The sequence below is a fragment of the Mauremys reevesii genome, linkage group 1 (genome assembly GCF_016161935.1).
Source record: "Mauremys reevesii isolate NIE-2019 linkage group 1, ASM1616193v1, whole genome shotgun sequence".
Lineage (NCBI taxonomy): Eukaryota > Metazoa > Chordata > Testudines > Geoemydidae > Mauremys > Mauremys reevesii.
In genome coordinates, this window is record NC_052623.1 from 357,868,055 (window position 1) to 357,893,680 (window position 25,626).

The 25,626-nt window shown below is 44.6% G+C and overlaps 1 protein-coding gene across 6 annotated transcripts in view; it reads right to left on the minus strand.

Moving 5' to 3' along the window:
* Positions 1–25,626, minus strand: part of PPP6R2 (protein phosphatase 6 regulatory subunit 2) — a 151,878-nt gene that overhangs the window by 109,907 nt on the left and 16,345 nt on the right. The gene's annotated exons all lie outside the window — the stretch shown is intronic.

Here is a 25,626-nt window from a genome sequence, read left to right on the forward strand (position 1 = left end):
CGCAGTTAACTCAGGCGATTAACTCAAAAATATTAATCGCGATTAAAAAAATTAATTGTGATTAATCGCAGTTTTAATCACACTGTTAAATAGTAGAATACCAATTTAAATGTATTAAATATTTGTGGATGTTTTTCTACATTTTCAAATATATTGATTTCAATTACAACACAGAATACGAAGTGTACACTTATTTTTATTACAAATATTTGCACTGTAAAAATAAACAAAATAGTATTTTTCAATTCACCTCATACAAGTACTGTAGTGCAATCTCTTTATTGTGAAAGTGCGACTTACAAATGTAGATTTCTTTGTGTTACATAACTGCACTCAAAAACAAAACAATGTAAAACTTTAGAGCCTACAAGTGCACTCAGTCCTACTTCTTCTTCAGCCTATCACTAAGACAAACACGTTTGTTTACATTTACAGGATATAATGCTGCCCTCTTCTTATTTACAATGTCACCAGAAAGTGAGAACAGGCATTCACATGGCACTTTTGTAGCTGGCATTGCAAGGTATTTACGTTCCAGATATGCTAAGCATTCATATGCCCCTTCATGCTTCAGCCACCATTCCAGAGGACAGGCTTCCATGCTGATGACGCCTATTAAAAAAATAAAGACTTAATTAAATTTGTGACTGAACTTCTCAGGGGAAAACAGTATGTCTCCTGCTGTTTTACTTGAATTCTGCCATATATTCCATGTTATAGCAATCTCGGATGCTGACCCAGCACATGTTGTTCATTTTAAGAACACTTTCACTGCAGATTTGACAAAATGCAAAGAAGGTACCAATCTCAGATTTCTCAAGATAGCTACAGCACTCGACCCAAGGTTTAAGAATCTGAAGTGCCTTCCAAAATCTGAGAGGGATGAGGTATGGAACATGCTTTCAGAAGTCTTAAAGGAGCAACACTCCGATGTGGAAACTACAGAACCCAAGCCACCAAAAAATAAAATCAACCTTCTGCTGGTGGCATCTGACTCAGACAATGAAAGTGAACATGCATCGGACTGCACTGCTTTGGATTGTTATCGAGCAGAACCCCCCATAAGCATGGACATATGTCCTCTAGAATGGTGGCTTAAGCATGAAAAAAACATATGAATCTTTAACGCATCTGACACATAAATATCTTGCAATACTGGTTACAACACTGTCATGTGAACACCTGTTCTCACTTTCAGGTGACATAGTAAAAAAGAAGCAGGCAGCATTATCTCCTACAAATGTAAACAAACTTGTTTGTCTGATTTCAGAGTAGCAGCCGTGTTAGTCTGTATCCACAAAAAGAACGGGAGTACTTGTGGCACCTTAGGCCTTGTCTACACTACAAGACTATTTCGAATCTACTTAAGTCGAATTTGTGGATTCGACCTTATGAAGTCGAATTTGTGTATCCACAGTAAATACACTAATTCGAATTTCTGAGTCCACATTAACGGGGCCGGCGTCGACTTTCGAAGCGGTGCACTGTGGGAAGCTATCCCACAGTTCCCGCTGCCCATTGGAATGCTGGGTAGAGCTCCCAATGCCTGCTGGGGGAAAAAATGTGTCGAGGGTGGTTTTGGGTAACTGTCGTCATCGAACCGTCAATCACGCCCTCCCTCCATGAAAGCGCCGGCGGGAAATCTGTTCGCGCCCTTTTCTGGTCGGTTACAGCGCGGACGCCACAGCACTGCGAGCATGGAGCCCGCTGCGATCATCGCTGCACTTATGGCCGTTGTCAACTCCTTGCACCTTATCGTCCACCTCTTCCACAGTCAGCTGCTGAGAAATCGGGCGAGGAGGCTCCGGCAGCGCGGTGAGGAGAGTGGCGCAGACCTCGCACAAAGCAGGGTACGCCGCGCAGTGGAGATCATGGTGGCAATGGGTCAAGTTCATGGTGTGGAACAGGGCCGCCCAGAGGGGGGGGGCAAAGGGGGCAATTGGCCCCGGGCCCCGGGCTCCGCAGGGGCCCCCAAGAGAACAGCGGGGGCTCCCGCCTCCGCCTCCGCCCCTCTCCTGGAGCCTCAGCGCATCAAACGCCGAGTCTCCGCCGGGGCTCCTGAGCCCCGCCCCGCTCAGAGCCGCGTCGTCAGGGGGCGGGGCTGGGAGCTCTGGGCTGAGCTCGGCTCCCTCCGCTCCGCGTGGAGCTCCCAGCCCCGCCCCCTCACCACGCGGCTCTGAGCGGGACGGGACTCAGGCCCCGCCGGCCACACGCTGCGGCTGTTCCGGCGAAGCGCTGAGACTCTGGGTGAGGAGGGAGCCGGGGGTAAGAGGTTGGGGGCGGGGCGGAAGCGGGGGCCGCCGCCGAAGCGCAGCCCGGTCTTCGGCGGTAATTCGGCGGCGGGGGGCCCCTTCCGTTCCGGGACCCGCCGCCGAAGTGCCCCGAAGACCAGCGGCGGGTGCCCCCCGCCGCCGAATTACCGCCAAAGACCGGGCTGCACTTCAGCGCGGGTCCCGCCGCGGTAATTGGCGGGGGGTCCCCGCCGTGGGTCTTCGGGGTACTTCGGCGGCGGGTCCCGGAACGGAAGGGCCCCCCGCCGCCGAAGACCCCGGGCCCCCAGAATCCTCTGGGCGGCCCTGGTGTGGAACGGCGATTCTGGGCCCGGGAAACAAGCACGGACTGGTGGGACCGCATAGTGCTGCAGGTCTGGGATGAAACAGAGTGGCTGCGAAACTTCAGGATGCGTAAGGGCACTTTCCTTGAACTCTGTGACTTGCTGGCCCCTGCCCTGAAGCGCCAGGACACACGGATGCGAGCAGCCCTGAGTGTGCAGAAGCGAGTGGCCATAGCCCTCTGGAAACTTACAACGCCAGACAGCTACCGGTCAGTAGCGAACCACTTTGGCGTGGGCAAATCTACCGTGGGGGTTGCTGTGATTCAAGTAGCCCACGCAATCGTTGAGCAACTGCTCTCAAAGGTAGTGACTCTCAGAAACGTCCAGGTCGTCATAGATGGTTTCGCCACGATGGGATTCCCAAACTGCGGTGGGGCTATAGATGGCACTCACATCCCTATCCTGGCACCAGCCCACCAGGCCAGCCAGTATATTAACCGAAAGGGCTACTTTTCAATGGTGCTGCAAGCACTGGTGGACCATAGGGGACGTTTTACCAACATCTTCGTCGGGTGGGCGGGCAAGGTTCATGACGCGCGTGTGTTCAGGAACTCTGGTCTGTTTAGATGCCTCCAGGCAGGAACTTTCTTCCCGGACCACAAAATAACGGTTGGGGATGTGCAGATGCCTACAGTGATCCTCGGGGACCCAGCCTACCTGCTAATGCCCTGGCTCATGAAGCCCTATACAGGCGCCTTGGACAGTGAGAAGGAACTCTTCAACTACCGGCTGAGCAAGTGCAGAATGGTGGTGGAGTGTGCTTTCGGACGTCTTAAGGGGAGGTGGCGGAGCTTACTGACTCGCTCGGACATCAGCGAAAAGAATATCCCTGTAGTTATTGCTGCTTGCTGTGTGCTCCACAATGTCTGTGAGAGCAAGGGCGAGACCTTTATGGCAGGATGGGAGGTTGAGGCAAATTGCCTGGCTGCTGTTTACGCTCAACCAGACACCCGTGCCGAAAGAATATCCCAGCGGGAAGCGCTGTGTATCCGGGAGGCTTTGAAAGCAAGTTTCCTTGGAGAGCAGGGTAACCTATGACTCTCCACTTGATTTTAAGAGACGCTGATCCTGGGCCTGTGTCTCTATGTGTTGAGTGAGATCTGCGGTTACATACCCCGTTCTCCAAGTTTCCCCCATTTCCAAAACACGTTTTAAAATAAATTAAACGGAACAGTCATTGTTAATAAATCTTTCTTTTACTTTGCATTTCTGTTCAGGGGTTGAAACATGGACGCATACTGTGCTGGGTACGGTGTGCACTGATGTACAGACCGCTTGTACAATAGAGGAATGACAGCCTCCTGCTCCTACATAGGTCTCTGGGGTGGGGGACGGTTGCAGGTGGTTGTGCAGTAAGGGGTGGGTTTGCAGGAAGGGGCAAGGGGTGCCGTCTTTGGATAGGGGTTTGGATGACGGCTGTGGGTTTGGATGTAGGAAGGGGTGAGGGGTGTGGGGGAAGGGTGAGTATCTGTCCGTGGATGAGGGCTCTTGTTTGGGCTCAGGGCAGCGGAGAGGCTCGTGGCTACAGTGAAAGTGCATGGTAAGGGCAGCCTGCCTTAACATTCGGGGATGGCAGGCGCTAGGACCCTGGACAAGCGTACACATCACCGAATGAACCGGGGCAGCATACACCACACAGACTGACCCTGGTGCCTAGTGACTGCAGTCTGTGTGTGCCCTGCAGTTGACCCTGCCCCCAAGTCTGTACCCTGGTAATGTAGGCTATCCAGTGCAATTAAAAATCCCCTCCCCCCCCACACACAAAGTCTTCTTACACGAAAAACGTGAAGGAAACAGGGAATAACAGCAAACCGCTTTTAATAATCTACTACACAGTGGGGGGATGAAACTTGGATTTGGGACTGGGTGATCCTGTAAGGGAAGCGCTTCTACAAATTTATAGCGTGAGAGGTGTCTGGTACATTAGCGCTCTGCTGTGGTGCAGTGACAGTTCTCACGGCCCCTACCGCCCCTCCTTCTTGTAATTTTGGGTGAGGGGGGGACAGGACTCCTTGGCGTTGGAGGGCGGTTGCAGATACAGTGCAGGGGGGCTCTCTCCTCCTGCCTGCGGTCCTGCAGAACATCTACAAGGTGCCGGAGCGTGTCCGTTTGCTCCCTCATTAGCCCAAGCAGTGTTTGAGTCGCCTGCTTGTCTTCCTGCCGCCACCTATCCTCCCGTTCGATGTGTGTGCGATGCTGCTGACATAGGGTCTCCCTCCACTGGCTCTGCTCTGCCGCCTCGGCTGTGGAGCAGGCCATCAGTTCCGCGAACATCTCGTCCCTAGTCTTTTTTTTTCGCCACCTAATGTTAGCCAGCCTCTGCGAGGTGGATGACGGGGCAGTCCGGGAAAGAGCCGAAGCTGTGTGATGGGAAAAAGTAAGTGATTTCCTTGAACAGATACATGTTTGCGAACAGTGAACACAGTCTAGTCAGTTTCTGTGAACAAGACCATACAGGGCACCTAGTCTCACGAGATCTCAGGACAAGTTCGAGATTTCGGAATACGCTTTCAGTGGTTGCGGTCTTGCACAGGACAGACGCCAAGCGGGGAGGGACAGCTGAATCCGTCCAGCAGCCAGTCCTGGTAAGCCTTACAGTAGAGTCTGCTTAACAGTTAATGGATAGCTGTGCCCTCCCGCTAAAGGCAATCTGGAAAGCATAAACTCTGAGCCTTTTCCAGCCCCTCCCTGCAATGCATGGGAAAGATCACTGTATGCTTTTCCTCTGTGGCCTCCAACACGTGGCTGTTAAGCGAGGGTCATTCTTATGCAAAGTAAAAGTCTACCATTCACAATAGTAACAGTACACTAATTGCCCTAATTAGATGCAGCACTTCCAGGACGACATTACCCTGAGGCGGGTCACTCGGAGACAGAGAGAGCGGATGCTAAGAGAAGCCCTGCACAGACCAGGACCATATGCTGCCATGCTTGTGGAGGCGATGATTCCCCTTTACATTAGGATGGCCTGCCGCGGAAGAGTGTGCTTCCACGGAGCACCAAATAAGGCACCTCTCCCCAGGAACCTCCTGCGGAGGCTTTTCGAGCAGCTCTCTGAGAACTTTGTTGAACTGTCCGAAGAGGATTATTGTTCAATCCCTATATGTGTGGACCTACTTTTTATATAGTTTGACATTGAAAATTTTTTATATAGTATTTCTATTTTTTCTATACCTGTTTTTTAAAAAATAAATGTTTCCATGTTTACAGCACTTACCGCCTGATCCTTCCCCTGATTCTGAGTCCGGGTTAACGGGCGGGGACGGTTGGTAGGGGATCTCTGTGAGGGTGATGAAGAGATCCTGGCTGTCAGGGCAAGCGGTATTGTGTTCGCTGTCGCCTGCGCCGTCCTCCACAAACCCTTCCTCATCTTCCCCATCGGCGAACATCGCCGAGGAACTGTCCAGGTACACTATGCCATCCTCAGAGTCCACGGTCACTGGTGGGGCAGTGGTGGCAGACCCACCGAGAATGGCATGCAGTGCCTCGTAGAAGCGGCATGTCTGGGGCTGTGCTCCGGAGCGTCCGTTTGCCGCTCTGACTTTTTGGTAACCTTGTCTCAGGTCCTTGACTTTCACGCGGCACTGCATCGCATCCTGGCTGTATCCTTTGTCTATCATGGCTTTGGATACCTTCTCGAAGGTCTTTGCATTCCGCTTGTTGGAGCGCAGCTCCGAGAGCACAGACTCCTCGCCCCACACAGCGATCAGATCCATGACTTCCCGGTCAGTCCATGCTGGGGACCTCTTTCTATTCTTGGATTGCCCGGACTCCTCTGCTGGAGAGCTCTGCATCGTTGCAGGTGCTGCGGAGCTCGCCCCGATGTCCAACCAGGACGTCAGATTCAAAGTGCCCAGACAGGAAAAGGAATTCAAATTTTCCCAGGTCGTTTCCTGTGTGGCTGGTCAGAGCATCCAAGCTCGGACTGCTGTCCAGAGCGTCAACAGAGTGGTGCAGTGTGGGATAGCTCCCGGAGCTAAGTTCGATTAGCATCCACACCTAGCCTAATTCGAGCTAGCTATGTCGAATTTAGCGCTACTCCACCTGTCGGGGTGGAGTACCAAATTCGAACTAAAGAGCCCTCTAGTTCGAATTAAATGGCTTCCTGGTGTGGACGGTTGAGCGGTTAGTTCGAATTAACGCTGCTAAATTCGACTTAAAGTCCTAGTGTAGACCAGGCCTTAGAGACTAACACATTTATTTGAGCATAAGCTTTTGTGAGCTACAGCCCACTTCATCGGATGCACAGACTGGAACATACAGCAAGAAGATATTTATACATACAGAGAACATGAAAAGGTGGAAGTAGCCCCTCTGTATGTATAAATATCTTTTTGCTGTATGTTCCAGTCTATGCATCTGGTGAAGTGGGCTGTAGCCCAAGAAAGCTTATGCTCAAATAAATTTGTTAGTTTCTAAGGTGCCACAAGTGCTCCTGTTCTTTTTGTTTGTCTGAGTGACTGACTGAACAAGAAGTGGGACTGAGTGGACTTGTAGGCTCTAAAGTTTTACATTGTTTTATTTTTGAATGCAGTTATTTTTTGTACATAACTCTACATTTGTAAGTTCAACTTTCATGATAAAGAGATTGTATTACAGTACTTGTATGAGGTGAATTGAAAAATACTATTTCTTTTGTTTTTATAGCAGAAATATTTGTAATAAAAAATAAAGAGAGCACGGTACACTGTGTTGTGTTATAATTTAAATCAATATATTTGAAAATGTAGAAAACATCCAAAAATATTTAAATAAATGATATTCTATTATTGTTTAACAGTACAATTAATCAAGATTAATTTTTTTAATTGTTTGACAGCCCTAGTTTTAACAAGGTATTTTTACACAATCCAGGGTCTTCTCGTCAGATCTTGAAGTGAGGTTCCAATCTTGTGTTTAAGACTAAACTAAAGCGCAATATTAACAATGAACATGCCTTGAGAAACCTTATGTATAAGGTTATGTATAAACCTTCAGTATCACACCCATGAAAAATGGGCATTAGATAGAAGCATTAGACAAGTACTCTAACATCTAGACAGTATTTCAAACTAGACTTTCAAAATCCATGGAAAGCATGAGATTACAATTTATATAGCACTCAAGGAAAAAGTACTATAGTTTCTCACCTTCCTCATTCTGAATTACTTATGATTTCACCAGAATTATTAAAATTTGTGAAGTGGGTTATAGCCTATGAAACCTTATACCCAAATAAATTTGTTAGTCTCTAAAAGTGCCACAAGGACTCCTTGCTGTTTTTTCACCGCAGAAAGGATTTTGAATTCTGTTTCTAGTCATTGTGATAAACATACCACTTTAATTTACACATGGAATTAACAGCACAAATTTAAAGATTGAAATTAATCCTTTTCAGAGGCACAAATACAAAGAGAGCCTGTGATAAAACATCCCACAGTCTGAAGATATGCTAAATGATATGAGTAAGCAAACAGATGGACATCATACCAAAAGGACTGAAGATAAAAAATCCATTACAATCAACATACCACACTGACTATGGTGAGAGATTATACCACACACACTCAACGAAACTGCAGAACCACCTGATCAACATCCTATACAGCAAACAGGAGAAGATCAAGAATGAGCTCTCAAAACTGGAGAGACTCATAAAAAACCAACCTTCCACACAAACTTCCTCGTGGCTGGACTTTACAAAAACTAGACAAGCCATTTACAACACACACTTTGCTTCTCTACAGAGGAAAAAGGACACTAAACTATCTAAACTCCTACATGCCACAACAGTGGTACCCTTAACTCACCCAACAATATTGTTAATCTATCCAGCTATACTCTTAGCCCAGCAAGAGAGTCTATCCTATCTCAGGGCCTCTCCTTCTGCCCCACCATCCCCACGAACATGATACAGTTCTGTGGTGATCTAGAATCCTACTTTTGCTGTCTCCAACTGAAGGAATATTTCCACCACACCACTGAACAGCACATTAACTCACAGAAACCTTCCTACCAACGCTACAAGCCGAAGGATTCTGCATGGACTCCTCCTGATGGTCGAAACACCAGACTGGGCTTCTAGATAGAGTGCTTCTGCTGATGTACATGAGCTGAAATAGTGGAAAAGCAACATCACTTGCCCCATAACCTCAGCCGTGCAGACACAACGCTATCCACAGCCTCAGAAACAACTCTGACATTATAATAAAAAAGGCTGACAAAGGAGGTGCTGTAGTCATCATGAATAGGTTGAAGTATGAACAAGAGGCTGCTAGGCAGCTCTCTAACACCACATTCTACAGGCCATTACCCTCTGATCCCACAGAGGGGTACCAAAAGAAACTGCACCATCTGCTCAAGAAACTCCCTGAAGCAGCACAGGAACAAATCTACACAGACACACCCCTAGAGCCCTGACCAGAGGTAGTGTATCTGCTACCCGTGATCCATAAACCTGGGAATCCTGGACGCCCCATCATCTCAGGCATTGGCACCCTGACAGCAGGATTGTCTGGCTACGTGGACTCTCTCCTCAGGCCCTATGCTACCAGCACTCCCAGCTATCTTCAAGACACCAATAACTTCCTGAGGAAACTACAATCCATTGGTGATCTTCCAGAAAACATCATCCTAGCCACTATGGAGGTAGAAGCCCTCTACACCAAAATTCCACACAAAGATGGACTACAAGCCATCAGGAACAGTATCCCCGATAATGTCCCAGTAATCCTGGTGGCTGAGCTTTGTGACTTTGTCCTCACCCACAACTATTTCAGATTTGGGGACTATTTATACCTTCAAGTCAATGGCACTGCTATGGGTACCTGCATGGCCCCCCAGTTTGCCAACATTTTTATGGCTGACTTAGAACAATGTTTCCTCAGCTCTTCCCTAGAGCCCCTACTTCACTTGCGCTACATTGATGACATCTTCATCATCTGGACCCATGGGAACCTTGAGGAATTCCACCAGGATTTCAACAATTTCCATCCCACCATCAACCTCCGCCTGGACCAGTCCACACAAGAGATCCACTTCCTGGACACTACAGTAAAAATAAGCGAATCACATAAACACCACCCTATACCGGAAACCTACTGAACGCTATACTTACCTACATGCCTCCAGCTTTCATCCAGACCACATCACACGATCCACTGTCTACAGACAAACCTTAAGATACAACTGCATTTGCTCCAATCCCTCAGACAAAGATAAACACCTACAGAATCTCTATCAAGCGTTCTTAAAAATACAATATCCACCTGGGGAAGTGAAGAACCAGATTGACAGAGCCAGAAGGGTACCGAGAAGTCACCTACTACAGGATAGGCCCAACAAAGAAAATAACAGAATGCCACTAACCATCACCTACAGCCCCCAACTAAAACCTCTCCAGTGCATCATCAAGGATCTACAACCTATCCTGAAGGATGATCCCTCACTCTCTCAGACCTTGGGAGACAGGCCAGTTCTCGCTTACAGACAGCCACCCAACCTGAAGCAAATATTCATCAGCAAGTACACACCACACAATAGAAACATTAACCCAGGAACCAACCCCTGCAACAAACCCCATTGCCAACTCTGTCCGCATATCTATTCAAGGGACATCATCACAGGACCTAACGACATCGCCCACACCATCAGGGGCTTGTTTACCTGCACATCATGTGCCAGCAATGCCCCTCTGCCATGTACATTGGCCAAACCGGACAGTCTCTATGCAAAAGAATAAATGGACACACATCAGACATGAAGAACTGTAACAGTCAAAACCCAGTAGGAGAGCACTTCATTTTTCCTGGACACTCAATAACAGACTTAAAAGTGGCCATTCTTCAACAACAAAAACTTCAAAAACAGACTTCAATGAGAAACTGCAGAACTGGAATTAATTTGCAAACTTGACACCATCAAATTAGGCCTGAATAAAGACTGGGAGTGGCTGGATCACTACAAAAAATAATTTTCCCTCTGTTGATACTCACATCATTTTATCAAATGTTGGGAATGGACCACTTCCACCATGATTGAATTTACCTCATTAGTACTGGCCCCCTACTTGGTAAGACAACTCCCATCTTTTTATGTGTTGTAAATTTATATCTGCTTACTGTATTTTCCACTCCATACATCTGATGAAGTGGGTTATAACCCACGAAAGCTTATGCCCAAATACATTTGTTAGTCTCTAAGGTGTCATAAGGACTCCTCGTTGTTTTCACAGAAGTACAGGGAGTCCTCAGACTTACGATGCCTGACTTACATCAGACGCCACTTACAATGCTTTTCAATTGACTACCTGTTTTGCCCCACAACGCGTTTCGTCCTTATGAGTCTCGATTTGCATAAAGTTTGCTTGAAATCACTTCCTGGTTGCATTATACTGGTATGGAGCTGGAAGGGGTTGCTTCTGTTTGGCTTTGAGGCAGCAGGGTAGCTTGTTGCCAGGTAGGGTTGCTGCTTGGTTTTGATTGGCTCCCGGCCCCGGGCTCAGTCAATCAGAAAGCTTGAACAGTGATTGGCTGAGGCTCAGCATGTGTACCGTTCTCCCTGGCTTTCTGAGCCTGTGTTGCTGGCATTCTGAGCAGCCTTTGTGAGTTTATATGTTTATTTGAATGCTGTTTACAAAATACAGTGCACAGTAAATACACTGATGTTGCAACATTTGTCTATAATTCATTTAATACAAAAATCTGTGTTATTGTGGTGAAAATAGTGTATCAAGCCTTGGTTCAGGAACCAATCCTGCCTTCATACCATTAATTACTATGGGAAAAGTGGTTTCGACTCATGACACAATTCGTTCCTCAGAATAGCACTGTAAGTCTGAGAACTCCCTCTAAATTATACCTGTTACTATTTTAAGTCCTTAGCTTACTATCATAAAGTCTCAACTATAAGCTAATCTATATATAAGAAAACATATTATAATGAAGGTGGGTGAAACCTCTTTGAAGCTAGTGGGCATGAAAGCACCATTCAGGATAACTGTAAGAATTTAATCTCCTTTTTGGAGTAAGCTGAAACAACAGTAACCACTGCCAAAAACACAGGCCACGTGCATGGCCAGTTAGAAGCTGAAGAATGAATGCAAATGCAGGGAACTAGGTCCTGTTTGGTGAAAATCCATGTGTCTGTGAGCAGCAGCACACAGAAAGCCAAGGAGACAGCTAGAAAAGCACCATGGCAGTGGCCCTGAGAGAAAACCCAGAGAGATCTTTTGAGGCAGAGTGCTAGCTGGAATGAGGCTAGGAACTGTTAGCAAAGAAACCGCCGCCTGTTTGATTACATTTGCTTCTTATTCTATTCAGAGAAATGGGACTTAGTGTGCAATTCTTTGTAAATAAACCAGACAGCATCAAAGAAATACCTGACTTCATTATCACTTTCTCCTCCTAACAGATACAACCCTGAATAATGGCCAATTGCACGGATCAAAACAGGTAACACTACCAATGTATGTCACACTAAGTCATGATTATCTATAAAACAGGATACCTATTAATTGAAATGCCACTATATTTCTCATCTTACCATCTGCAATGGCTGCACTCACATATACCTAATCAAACTGATGATGTAACTCAGCTATACTCAGTCTTGGACAGCTAGCAAGTATCTTCCTGGTTAACAAACAGAAGCACCAAAATTGGCGTAAAGTTATATTTGGTTGCAAATCAACATGTTTTAATGGTAACCTACTAATAAGAATAAACTTATTTAGGAAAAGATGTAAAAAGCACAAATGCAAAACAATTAAAATCAATTATTTAAATCACAGCTCCTCCTGCTTGCTCACTTAAATCATGATTAAAATGGTGATTTAAATCAATCTACTTTGCCATTTGGTCATCACATGTAAAACAGAACAAAAACAGAGTAACTGTAGACTCTCATCATGCTACTATGTTGTGATCTCTACCTGGAATAGGATCGGACTACATGAGAAGGCCATTCAGGCCTTAAAACCGAGATCCAAAACTTTCAAAGGTCATTAGTGACTCAAAGTACCTTGAATTTTTGGTTTGCCCAACTTGAGATGCCTAAGGGGGTCTGATTTTCAGAAAGTGTTCAGCACCCACACTCTGAAAATCAGAATCTCAGGTGTCTCAAGTTGGCTACTCCAAAATTAAATCACCTAAAATCACTAGCCCCTTCTAGACTTCTGAAAATCTTTGGGCAATCTATTAAAAAAATTGGGAAAAAACTATGAAACTATTAGATTTTTCACCGATCTGGTGGAAGGTAAGTGAATTCGCACTGCCCTGGATCCAGTCATTCCCAGACAAATCCCAGAGATTCTTGATGGACACATGCCCCGTACCACCCAAGCTTCTTTACTAAAGAATCCTGTACATCTCAATACTCTCTCTCCCCCCCTTAAACTAACTGCTCTTCTTAAAACTCAACCAATGACAGAATTATACTGGCAGAATGGGGAAAATATTTTGACAAACTGGCCATATCCTGACTTCATCAACATTCAAAATCATCAGACTATTGATTGTCAAGGTGCTACCAAGCATCAGGTCATGCAGGACTCATCACTACTTCTGAATATGCCAACAACACTTTTATTCATCTTTCACTGACTAGACTACATCCCTTCCTCCCAAACAAAGACAAACATCATGAACCACAATTTTGACTCCTCCAGGTTAGACAACCACAAATTTCTCTATATAGGATTAAATGCAACCATTTTAAGTTAGTACAACACGCACCATCAGCAATCAAAATAGTTATATTTGTACTCTCAAACCCTATACTCCATTTCACAACAGAATTCAAAGTTCTGGTCCTAATATACAAAACATTTACTGGATGGAACCCAGTTCTTTCAGACTGCCTCGCCCTCCATGATCCTCCAAATAGAGTAATGCTCCACAAAAGCAATTAACATAGAGAGGCCCAACTTTAGACTATTGGGGAGGATCCCACAGAGAGTTGTCAGTGTCAGGAAACTGACTGAATTTTTGTGCCAGAAGAAATCAGACAAAGCCCAACCCTGAGAGCATTTAGAGCTAAATGAAAGCCATCTTTCCAATTTTGCCTCCTTCACAGGGAAACACCTCTAAAAAACAAACATCACACTTACCTTTGTACATTCTTGTACTCGAAAGACTCAAGGGAAAGCTCATCGTTTTTTGTATTTGGTCATAAATTTGTTCACTCTATATAGATATATATACACACACATCAAGATGATAAATGCCTTACAAATCCTGTGAGAGGCAGTCCATAAAACGTTACACATTACAAATATTGTAAAGTAACATAAGCCCAGGACACCACAATTATTTGCAGATCTCATACTCCATTTGGCACATTATCACTCATTTCTCCTCTCTCCTTACCTAGCTGCTAGGAAAAATTGAGGTGTTTCTCTTTTTTCTCTGCATCTCTTACATTCCCAGCTGCTTGCAGAAAAATGGAGGAATCCCACTGGGCCCAGTACATTTTCTCAGCATTATATGTGCTGCCTCTCACTTGTCAGCATAGCTTTCACTCAATACTCATAACACTCAATATGCCTAAAAACCGAAAAAGCAGTTCCATCGAAACACTATTTGCCCTAAGCTAGGGTGCCTCTAGATTTAATCAAATGAATAGACACCGACAAGAGTCATAGACGAACTGCCATTCTAGGTCAGACGATGGCCCATCTTGCCCAGTATCCTGTCTCCAATGGTGGCCTGTACCACACCTTAAGGGGGAGCATAAAGAAAAGGGAAATTATGCAGCGATCCACCCATTTTCTGGTAGTCAGAGGTTTAGGGTCACCTTGAGCATGCAGCCTTAGAACCTCAGGAGGATTATTAATGGCCTTTCTATACTTCTGGCTGGTTTTCACAAACCCATCTATGTTGATGTCAGTTTGTCACACCTGCCCATAAGTAATGGTATTTGAATACTGAAAGCAACCCGCACATAAGTCAATTCAAATTTGCAAATATTAAGATTATCCAACTAAACTTTTCAAGCTCTAGATACAACTCTGACAATATATACAAAAATGGTGCGGTTTTCTGTCTATATTACTTTGTAGTCCAGTGTATTAGCATTCCAGTATTTACATTGAGAAACTCAGAGATACTTTTCAGCTGACTGCTTCACTGCTTTCAGGCCAGTTTACAGTGTGGGTAAGTATGAATGAAATGAGCAAATCTGCAACAAACAAGAAAGCACCATAGTCAAACTTAAGTCACACTATGATGTGATGAAAGCTCCTTAGGAAACTTCTTTGAGTATCCACTTACTATGAACTGCTGTGAACAGTATTCCTTCTCATTCATTCATTCATTCTCTAGGAATATCTCTGTTCTATTTTCCCTATATTTGTTAATTTTAAATTCACCTATTCACCCGTGTCACTGTATTATTGACCTCTATGAAAGTATGTATAGGACAGTTTGTAAAGAAGATTCTATGCAAAATAAAGGTGTGATATATACAGATTATAGAGATCCCAAATGGAAAACACACTGAACCCATGTGCATGTAGAAGGACTTTTAACTCTTCATCTAGATAAATTTTGCTGATGTGGCAAAATCATTTTTTTTTTTGACACAGTGGTAAACTGATGAAACACACTTGGCCTCCTGATGTACAGCTCATACTAACAGTGACCTGAAAATGATTTTATACTTTTATTCTAGACTATACTGTTTTTAAAAAAGCAGCTTCACAGTTATCTTGATGTTAATTTTCATAGCGTCTTCTCTTTAATCCCACTAACATCTGAAAGGCTCTGGAACATTTCTCTTTGTACCATCAGAGAAACAATTTTGCAGAGTAAATGGAAAAAGGGGTTGGTTCCAAATCCTTCAAGAAAGCCTTGGCAGCCTATTGCTCCAAAGTAGCATACTCTGGGTCTTATGGTCCATGAATAGCTAAAAAAAGCAGCATTGCTATGTTGCTTGGTGCCCATTAACAGAGTTATAGGCTTACCAACGGCAGAAATATGTCTGGCTAGTTCCTACAGCAACATCTTCCTCTGCACCAACAGCAAAACACACACACACACACACACACTCTCTCTCTCTCTCTCTCTCTGGGCAGCCTGCCAGGTAACCTTAACTTGACAGGAAGAAACAACAAAAAAATAAAGACTGCTAACTGAAAGATGCTTGTTCTCTCATTTCTGTTTCCTTCTCTTACCCTCTCATTATGTATCCTTGTATATAAATTACTACTCCCCACTTTTAAAAGATCACTATGCACAGATGTGAACCACACAGCACCACCAAAACCTTTGAAGAAAAAAATTTATCTGCTTACCTGAAAATTTCCTTTCTTTGAGTTAATGAAGTCCATAGATCTGTTACAATTAGTTTTTCAGCCTGCTTGCAAGTTAGAAACAGAACCATACTTGTCAGTCACTGGCAGCAGGGAACTGCCCTGCCCCCTTAAATTTCCTCTAATTGAAACAACTTCAACAGCCACCGTAATTTCAATCTATTTTCCAAAATTAGAGACTGTACTAAATATACACTGAAGAAAAAGAACAATTTATCCTACTGCAGAGCATAGGGACAATTTCCCCTAATGAAATAAACCTAAATGTTTAGTTGTCAATTTCCATCTCTATTCTGGATGATCCCATTTGTCTCTAGGAGAAGCGAGATCTGTGGGAATTGTTTCAAGGAAAGGAAATATGCAGGTAAATGCAGAAAAATGTTCCTATTCTTCATCATGCTAAGATACAGATATCTATTACAGTAGGATTTTCAGAGCAGTAGCCTCCACGGTGGGAAGTAGGATCATCCTTTAAATATGTACATTCAAAATAGTGTAAATTATATTTCTTCTCTTTCCATGGGCACTGAGGCAGGGAGAAGACTTCCGTCAAAAATGGCACTTGCTAAAGATTGAATGACCAATATGCAGAATCTGGTGAATTTATATACTGGTGGCTACTTCGCTGCCGCGCATATCTCATTGGAGATATGACTTCTCTGCCCTGAAATTGTCAGCACTTCTATAGACTGGACTTTGATGCTTGACAGAAGGAAAAATATTTATTGAATTTCCTTTGGGCATGAATGATATGACAGTTGTAAAAACTATGTCAGAATTCAAAATACACAATGGGTCTCATTCAGGAGAGTTCAAAAGCTCATCTGATTGGAGATAGCAGTTTTCAGGAAGTCTACTTTAATGGATAAATATAATGACACTTGCAACAGGGGTTTAATTGAGGTAGCGTTGTAAGGACCAGAATGAAATGTCAAGGTTGCATTCTATAACCTGTGCAGCTGGAAACAAGGTAGTTACCCTAAGGAGGTATTTAATTTCAGGGTTTACAGATCTTGTCTTTAACATGCTGAGACCCTTGTACTAGAGAAACTTTACATTTTTGCTTGAACATTCTCATTAAAGCCCTCCTGGAGGAATTCAAATTCATTTGTTTAATGTGGGAGTTAAACACAGACTTTGCTTCTACCAATAAAATAAGTTCTATTTATCGACTTTTCTGCAGTCCATGGGAGTGATCATCACTTCATCCAAGAATCCATTTTGAACCTGCCTGGTGCTGGATGAAGGATTGCTTTTTACAACAGCAGATCTTCTCTGAGATGTAGAAACACTGGAAGGTCCAACACTAGGTTAAATCAGTCCTAGGAGCTATAGCCTCTTCAGCAAGGAAGACAACGAGTGTCTCTGGCACTCTCCTTCCTTTCTTGTGCCTGGCTCTGGGGAGCGGTGGAAAGGAATGGAGCAGAGACCTTGCCCAGCTTTCCAAGGGATCATCCACAACCTCAAATGCTGAGTCTTGATACATGGCGAGGCCACAGGGCACTTTATTGCTATTTCCAGATACAAATAAATCAATCACCAGCCCATCAAACTGACTTACAATAAGTGAGGATATGTCTGGGTCCAGGTCCACTCTGTTTAAACCAACTTCTGCCATGTAAACCTTGGTCTTCAACTTCTCCTTGATGGTCAGTACACAGAGATAGGAAACTCTGCTCTGCCCATGAAAGGAGAAGTTGATTTTCTCTTTGGGGCAGGGCTGACCATATTCTTCCTAAATTATTTACAAAAACCTCATCAGACACACTGACTGTCATGACTAGACTAAATCTCTTATTCAGTGCCCAAAAACTCCATTATCACAAAAGTTAAGGTTTACTGGCAGTGCCTCTTACCCTTCCAGAACATTAAGTGCAGCTGCGTACAAACCTCTGAAAGCCAGGAAATACAGAGTTACAGTACACTTCAGACCCCACCATGCAATATTAACTCCATCCTCTGGAGCTGGCAAGAGCTACTGGAGATATTTATACGATCTGAAGAGAAACCAGTTGGATGTTTCAGCCAAGGCTGCCTATAATAAGCAAACATGAGGAATCACTAAGTATATATGCCATGTTAATATGGTGTGATGTGTTCCACATAACTATATTCTTTTGTTAATCTGCACGCATTCCAACTTCCTGCACCAGTCAATACAGATGACCTTAACACAGTGAAGGGGATTACTTGCAGCACGTTGCCAGAGCTCATACTGTGATACAAGATAATGTACATCTGCACCCGAAGGTATAATGGGCCCCTCATTTCTGTGCTGAATCATGCAAGAATTGTAGCACATCCGTCTGTTCTTGTTATGGGGTTTGTAGCAATCAGGTGGCATATATAACAGTGCGCTATAGGACAGAGGTAAATTCAGTGATGTTCCAGAAGGAATCCTCGTAACAAGGGTCAAGAGGTGATAAACATCTGCCAACTCTACGGTGGTTTGTGCAGAGTAGGCAAAGTGGTCAAGCATAGACTAGGCACAGCCAGCTAGTGGTTCCACCCTGAGTTGAGGGAACAGAGAATAGACAATAGGGCCTCTACCAATAGATGTGATAGGTTGAAATGTGGAGGGATAATAGGAATTACCGGATAAGGCTCATATGAACTCAGGTTCACTGAAGCATGTCTGTGCATGAAAGCAACATTCCTAATAGGATTTACTAAGAACTGGATTTTTGTTTGACTCCACTTTTTTTTTCCCTGTAAGGTCATCTTTATTTTCAGTTATCGTTTTTCTGAGACGAGGCCTTGTACCCAATAGGATTTATCATCAGCTCAGAGCTATGACTGAATTTTTCCAGAAGCCCATATTAATACCACTGTGATTTCAGGAGACCCTGAAAGCATCTGTCAGTCCAAATAGTAGTGAATGGAACTTTGGAGGGGGGGGAAGAAGAGCTCCGTGCGCGGCGGTGCCATGCAGGGACTTCTATCCATATGCAAACTGTGAGAATTGACTATGGAACAATAAAATGGGCATAAGACTATAAGCCTCAGATGTTTCAGAGATCCCTGTTAGTTCCCTATTCTCTGAGTTTAGGGGTATGTCTGCACTTACTGGGGATTGAGGCTAGAGCGATCGGTGCACCGGGGGTTGATTTAGCGGATCTAGCAAAGACCAAATCGACCACAAATTGCTCTCCCGTCAACTCCGTTGTTTCACCAGACGAGAAGCGTAAGGTAAGTCAACAGGAGAGTTTCTCCCGTCAACCCAGCGTGGTGTAGACATCACAGTAAGTCGACCTAAGCTACGTCAACTCCAGTTGTATTCACTTAGCTGGGGTTGCGTAACTTAGGTCGACTTAACGCCGTAACGTAGACCTGCCCTAGAAACAGGATGAGTTATATCGCTCTTATCTGAAGTAGGTAATGTACAGTTACATTCACATCCTGGCATTTCAACGGGCTGCCTGAGTTTGGGAATGAGACAAAATTGTGTCTGTGATCCTTGCTAAGCTCCAGAGAGTATCCCTCTTTGCACAGTGTCCAGTGATCTTACTGCGGCCAAAGTTGTAGGTTCCCAATTGAAAGAGCTTGGCACCATTCAGGGGTCTAACTCTAAACAGGGCTGGTTGCAAGTCATGCAAATTACTCTGAGGCAGTTCAGGGCAACTGCAATAGAACCTCAGAGTTACAAGCTCCTTGGGAATGGAGGTTTTTCGTAACGCTGAACAAAATATTATGGCTGTTCTTTCAAAAGTTTACAACTGAACATTGTCTTAATTCAGCTTTGAAACTTCATTATGCAGAAGAAAAATGTTTTCCCTTTATTTTTTAAGTAATTTACATTTAACACAGCACTACTGTATTTGCCTTTTTTTTTTCCTTCTTCTTTCTTTTGGTCTCTGCTGCTGCCTGATTCCAGACTTCCAGTTCCAAATGAGGTGTGTGGTTGACTGGTCAGTTCATAACTCTGGTGTTTGTAACTCTGGCTTTCTATGGGACTGACCTTGCCTCAGCTCCCTCAATTTTGTTCCTCCCACCATTTGCAAAGTAGTATTCTCTCCTGTACTTTAGAGACTGTTTTAACTTGCCAAGTAATCTTTCAGTAGTGTCTGGCAGAAGCCAGGATTATAAATCTACTTCTCTGACAGCTCTGGATAGCTTTGGCTTTCCAAAAAGTTTCCCACTATAGAATTACAAGCTGGAAACCAATTTGCCTGAGAAGGCCCCCTATACCTTCATGTAAAGATTTAGGACCCACTAACTTTTGCACAGAGAAGCCCTTAGGCTTTGAAGTTATGATAACCATGTAAGCAATACTCATGCCACCGGACTCCTTGTTGTTTATATGAGCAATACTGTCCACCCATGCTAGCACTGCCTGTGAAGCACGTGAAGAGCATCAAACAATACTTCATAATTTTTATTTCTGTCGTTGTTGGGCTCATGTGACCTGAGAGCTTTTACACCCAGGGAAGAGACTGAGGTGACATCTGCCCAAACTTGGCTACCTGCAGAGTCAGGAGGCTATCCTTTCAGATTTTAAAAAAAAAAGTCTCACTCAGTTAGAAATGCTGAGTCCCTGACCACCAGGGAAGATAGCCCTGTTTCCCTTTGGTAGTAACATCAGGTTGAATTTGGACTGGTGCACATGGAGGAACTTTATGGCCTTATAAAATTGAGGTTTGGGGGGCTAGAAAAAAGTAAATGATGGGCCAAGAGGTTCCTTACTGCCTGCTGCTCTTCCACATATGGGCTGTCCTCATCACTCCACGGACAGCTACCATGGAGCAGCTGTGGCAAGGCAAGGCAACCTACGACGACAGCCAGAGTCAACAGCTAATAGTTAGAGTGTAGCAACCTACACCGGCATCTGGGACAACACTCCAATACTTTCCTAATCTTTTAGGTTGGGCAGGAAATCCCCAACCTTCATCATAGTTTGTCTAGGGCACCTGCAGACCTCCTAAGCATAGATTCACAGTACTTCGTACTTTTCCTGAGAGTATCTTATTATTTGATCCCCATCTCTGATTCAGGCAGCTGGCATCCCCTAAGGAAGAATTCCCTTTCCCATCCCACTTTATGCATGCATGAACCCAGAGGAATAATTCAGCAAAAATCAAGCCACAGATCTGTGCTAAATCTGTCAGGCTGCATGTACTCTGTGAAGGTGAGAAGGGGAACTGGGCACTGATCTTACGTATTTATATCCCCTTTGGGAAATTCTCCTTATGATCCTGCTTCAAAAGGAGGAGCAAACTTGGGTTTTTTGCTCCAAAAATATTTCAAGTGGTAGCAAGCTCCTGCCCTCACAGAGGCTGTGCTTATTGCCCTCCCTCCTCAACAGGGGCCCCATCTGGGTCTCTCAGGGAAGTTACTGGGGTTGAAGAATGGATTCCCCAGAGGCTCACCATTTTTCTGTTATGGGGGTCCACATAGGCCAGATGGTCTGGCATGTCAGTAAGGATCCCTTGGGAGGCCTGTTATAGAGAAGAAAGTAGGAGGAGGCGCTAGTGTTGCCAGTATCTGTGCTGCGTGTACTGCCCTCCATCCATGGCCCAAGGAGAATCGGAGGGGAAAAGATGGCTGCACTCTGCAGTTGAGGAACAGCTTTGGTGCGGACTTTAGGAACTAGGGCACAATATTTCATCTTGTGCATTGCTCCTCTCATGGAAATGGGATGGGGTGAGCGGGGGTTGCTTGTCATTCCAGTCCTGTCTGGCTCTTTTCCTGCAGGGAAGAGAGGAGACACATATGACACAACGGGACTGAGGGAACCCTGCCAGACCAGGCTGAGGCAGGAGCAGAGATGTCTGAGCTTCCCAAAGAGAACTGACAGTGGGTGAAGGAGGCACTAACCCTTCCTTTTGCCTTTGGTTCTCTCAGTCTAGCTCTCTCCCTGGTGTCTGCAGAGGCGCTAGCCACTGCAGACTCCTCAAAAAGGGAAAATCTCCCCAGTAAGCAAATGCAGCCCTGAGACACGGCCAGGAATTAGTCACTACTGAGCCAAAATGTTAATCAGAAATTTGAAATAAAGGATTGAAATTTCCCTCAGAAGAGCTCTGCAGCAGGGAGGGTTCAGAGAGCCATCTGCTGATGGGAAGGCAGATAAAACTAGAGGGAACTTCAAGGATCAGGACACTGGCCTGCTGCCAGAGACCAGATCTGTTTCTGTCCCAGGATGCAAATTAACTCAAATACCCACTGAAATGGATCTGTGGACCTTATCACGATGAAGAATGGAGCTGACCACTGGCATATTTTAAATCATAGTATTGTTCATTAAGAACCTCTTACGAATCACTACTAAAAAGTTGAAACCTAAAATTTTAGGTCCCCAGGAAATGCGATTAACTTGCACTGCAAACTGCTGTCTTTAGCTCATGAGTCATCGCTCAGTCAGGCAACTGAGTCTGTATCTGCTTGTTAAGAGCAGCAACAGCTAAGTAGGAAGCAGGCAAAGCAGCAACAGGATGGTTTTGATGAGTAGAAAGTGTGGAGGGATAAGGAGGAACAGTAATGGGAGTAGCCACTTAAGTTCCCCACTAGGCAATATTTAAGTACTGTAAGTTTGCTATTAAAACCTATTTGTAAAGGCATCTACTAGGAATGTTGAACCCTATTCCTTGCATTGGTTTGTGCTAGGAGATCTAATCTGTTTTTAAAATCTTAGTTAATATGAGGTAAAGTCAAATATACGTTATGAAGCACAACAGAATTGTTATAAATGTGAATGAATGAAAGCATGCTTTTCTTTAAAACCTGTTTCACATTGGAGAGCAATAATGCAATATTCATCCGTTCCAGTTACGTTTATACAAGATGGAACATTTTCCAAAAAAATACAGCTCAGTGTTAATTAGGAATCTCAACATTTGATCTTGATAAAAACTGAACATAAGGTTCCTCGTCACACAACGCACCGTCAACTTGTAGAACTCTTTGCCAGAGGATGTTGTAGAGGCAAAAGACTATAACAGGGTTCAAAAACAAAGTAAATAAATTCATGAAGGATAGGTCCATCAATGTCTATTAGCCAAGATGGGCCGGGATGCAAAACCGTGCTACGAAGTGTTCCTAGCCTCTGTTTGCCAGAAGCTGGGAATGGGCAACAGGGGATGGATCACTTGATGATTACTTGTTCTGTTCATTCCCTCTGAAGAACCTGGCATTGGCCATTGTTAGAAGACAGAATACTGGGCTAGATGGGCCAGTATGGCCATTCTAATGTTCTTATACACTGTTGGAAACACACTGCCTCCTTCAAGTGTACTGATATATAAACACTTCTAAAGTGACCCCCTTTGACAGTGAATGTTTATGATGTGCATCCTCTTCCATACCACAGAAAAGAACAGGTACTCCATTAAAACTTGTGACCCTGAATACATACATTAAGGTTTTGAGTCCACATTTTCAAAGGGATGTTGGAAAATTGGAGAGGGTGCAGAAAAAAGGCACAAAAATTATCGGAGGACTGGAGAAAATGCCTTACACTGAGAGATTTTTAGAAAGCTCAATCTCTTTAGTTTATCAACAGACGATCGAGAAGTGACTTGATTATGATGTATAAGTACCTTGGGGAGGGGAACAGGTATGAAAGGAGTAAGTGGAGAATACAGTGGAGAAAGGCCTCATAAGAACCAATGGCTGCAAAATGAAGCTAGACAAATTTAAACTAGAAATTAGGCACACATTTTTAACAGTGAGGATAATTAACCATTGGAACAAACTACCAAGGGAAGTGGTAGATTCTCCATCCCCTGGAGTCTTCAAATCAAGATGATGCCTTTCTAGAAAATATGCTTAAGCTAAACACAAGATATGCTTTAGTCCAGGGGTGGGTAAACTTTTTGGCCTGAGGGCCGCATCGGGTTTCGGAAATTGTATGGAGGGCCAGTTAGGAGAGGGGGCCGGTTAGGGGAGGGGGTAGTGGCCCAGCCCCCACCTCATAGCTGCCCCATCCAACCCACCCCCCCTGTTCCCTGACAGCCCCTCCTAGGACCCTTGACGCATCCACACACCCCCACTCCCTGTCCGCTGACCTCCACCCCTGACTGCCCCCTGCCATCCCATCCAACCCCCCCTCCTTCCTGACTTCCCCCTCAGGACCCCTGCCCCATTCAACCCCCTATTCCTCACCCACCAACCACCCCAAACCCTATCCATGCCCCCACCCCCTGACCACCACCCCAAACTCCCCTGCCCTCTATCCAACACCCCCTGCTCCGTGCCCTCTTACCACGCTGCCTGGAGCACGGGTGGCTGGTGGCGCTACAGCCGCACTGCTGTCACCGCGAGGCTCAGAGCACCGGGTCAGGCCGGGCTTTGCAGCCGCGCTGCCCCAGAAGCTCACAGCCCTGCCGCCCAGAGCATTGCACTGGTGCCGGAGCAAGCAAGCTGAGGCTGTGGGGGAGAGGGGACAGCAGGGGAGAGGCTGGGGGCGAGCCTCCCGGACCAGGAGCTCAGGGGCCGGGCAGGACAGTCCTGTGGGCCGGATGTGGCCCGCGAGCCATAGTTTGCCCACCTCTGCTTTAGTCAAACAAATTACTGAGTTCAGTACAGGGGTAACTTGATAAAATTTAATTATCTGTGCTATATAGGTCACACTAGATGATCTAATGGTCCCTTCTGGCTTTAAACTCTATGAAAAGGTTTCAGAGCTGATCGTTTTAGATAGCAGCTCTGGCACATTCTTCTCCAACCTCGTGCTTTCAATGCTAATATAGAGGATACAGAATAATTGTGATGTTCATCTGAATATTTTTCTAGTGTATTTTTAGTAACTGTGGCAAGAAAAAAAACAAAAAAAATATTTTCAGAGTAGAGTGGAAGAAATATTTGAAATAAGAAAAACAAAAACTAAGAAGTTGGCAGCTTCATCCAAAGCCCAAGAGCACACTGGAAATCTGATTTCATACTACAGGTCTAAGAACATCCTACTTAACACAATAATTATTAGTGTCCATTTTATCAACACAAGGAAATTAAATGGAAGACTTCAACTATTTGTCTTACGTTTTTCCATCCACAGAATTTCTATAGGTATCTGCTACTGACTGCTAAAGTTATCAGAGCAAAACAGCAAATACTTATATGATTTTTTAAATTAGAGAATACCCTTTAGGCCTCCTTTACTTTACAACTGCAAAGCTTCCTCCCATTTCAAGATTTCATACAAACTAAGCAGTACTGCAGTGACTCCTCTAACAACTGTTATAAATATGATAATCAGGAACTTTGCTCATGAGGTTCATGGAGCTCACTCCACCAGTATCTATTTGCAGTTTGGAACTCTCTTCAGACTTCAAGGTTAAGAGGACATAATAGCACTTAAATATCACTTTACATTTTCATACTGATGTACTAATTTTCACACAACTCCTGTGACAGACAATTATTCCATTTTACAGATTAGAAAAGGGACAGATAGAAAGTCCTACAGAATCAGGCAAGACAATGGATTCCTGAACACCAGAGTTAACATAATTCTTAAACATTAACAGAATCATCCTGACCAGCTGCAGACATGGACTGCAGTTTGTCAGATAGGAGGGCACACCTGCACCCCATCTGCAAACTGTAATGAGGTACTGATATAAGAATGGTCACCAGCTGACGGGAAATGTGAACTAAATTGCATAACTGTCCATCAAAAGATTCTTTGGCCAAACAGCAGAGGATCCTGCCTTTGTTTCCCTCTTCTGGATGAGTGCTGTGCTTTCCTTTGAGTAATTTTTCTTGACACCAAGATGTCTCCTACTCAACT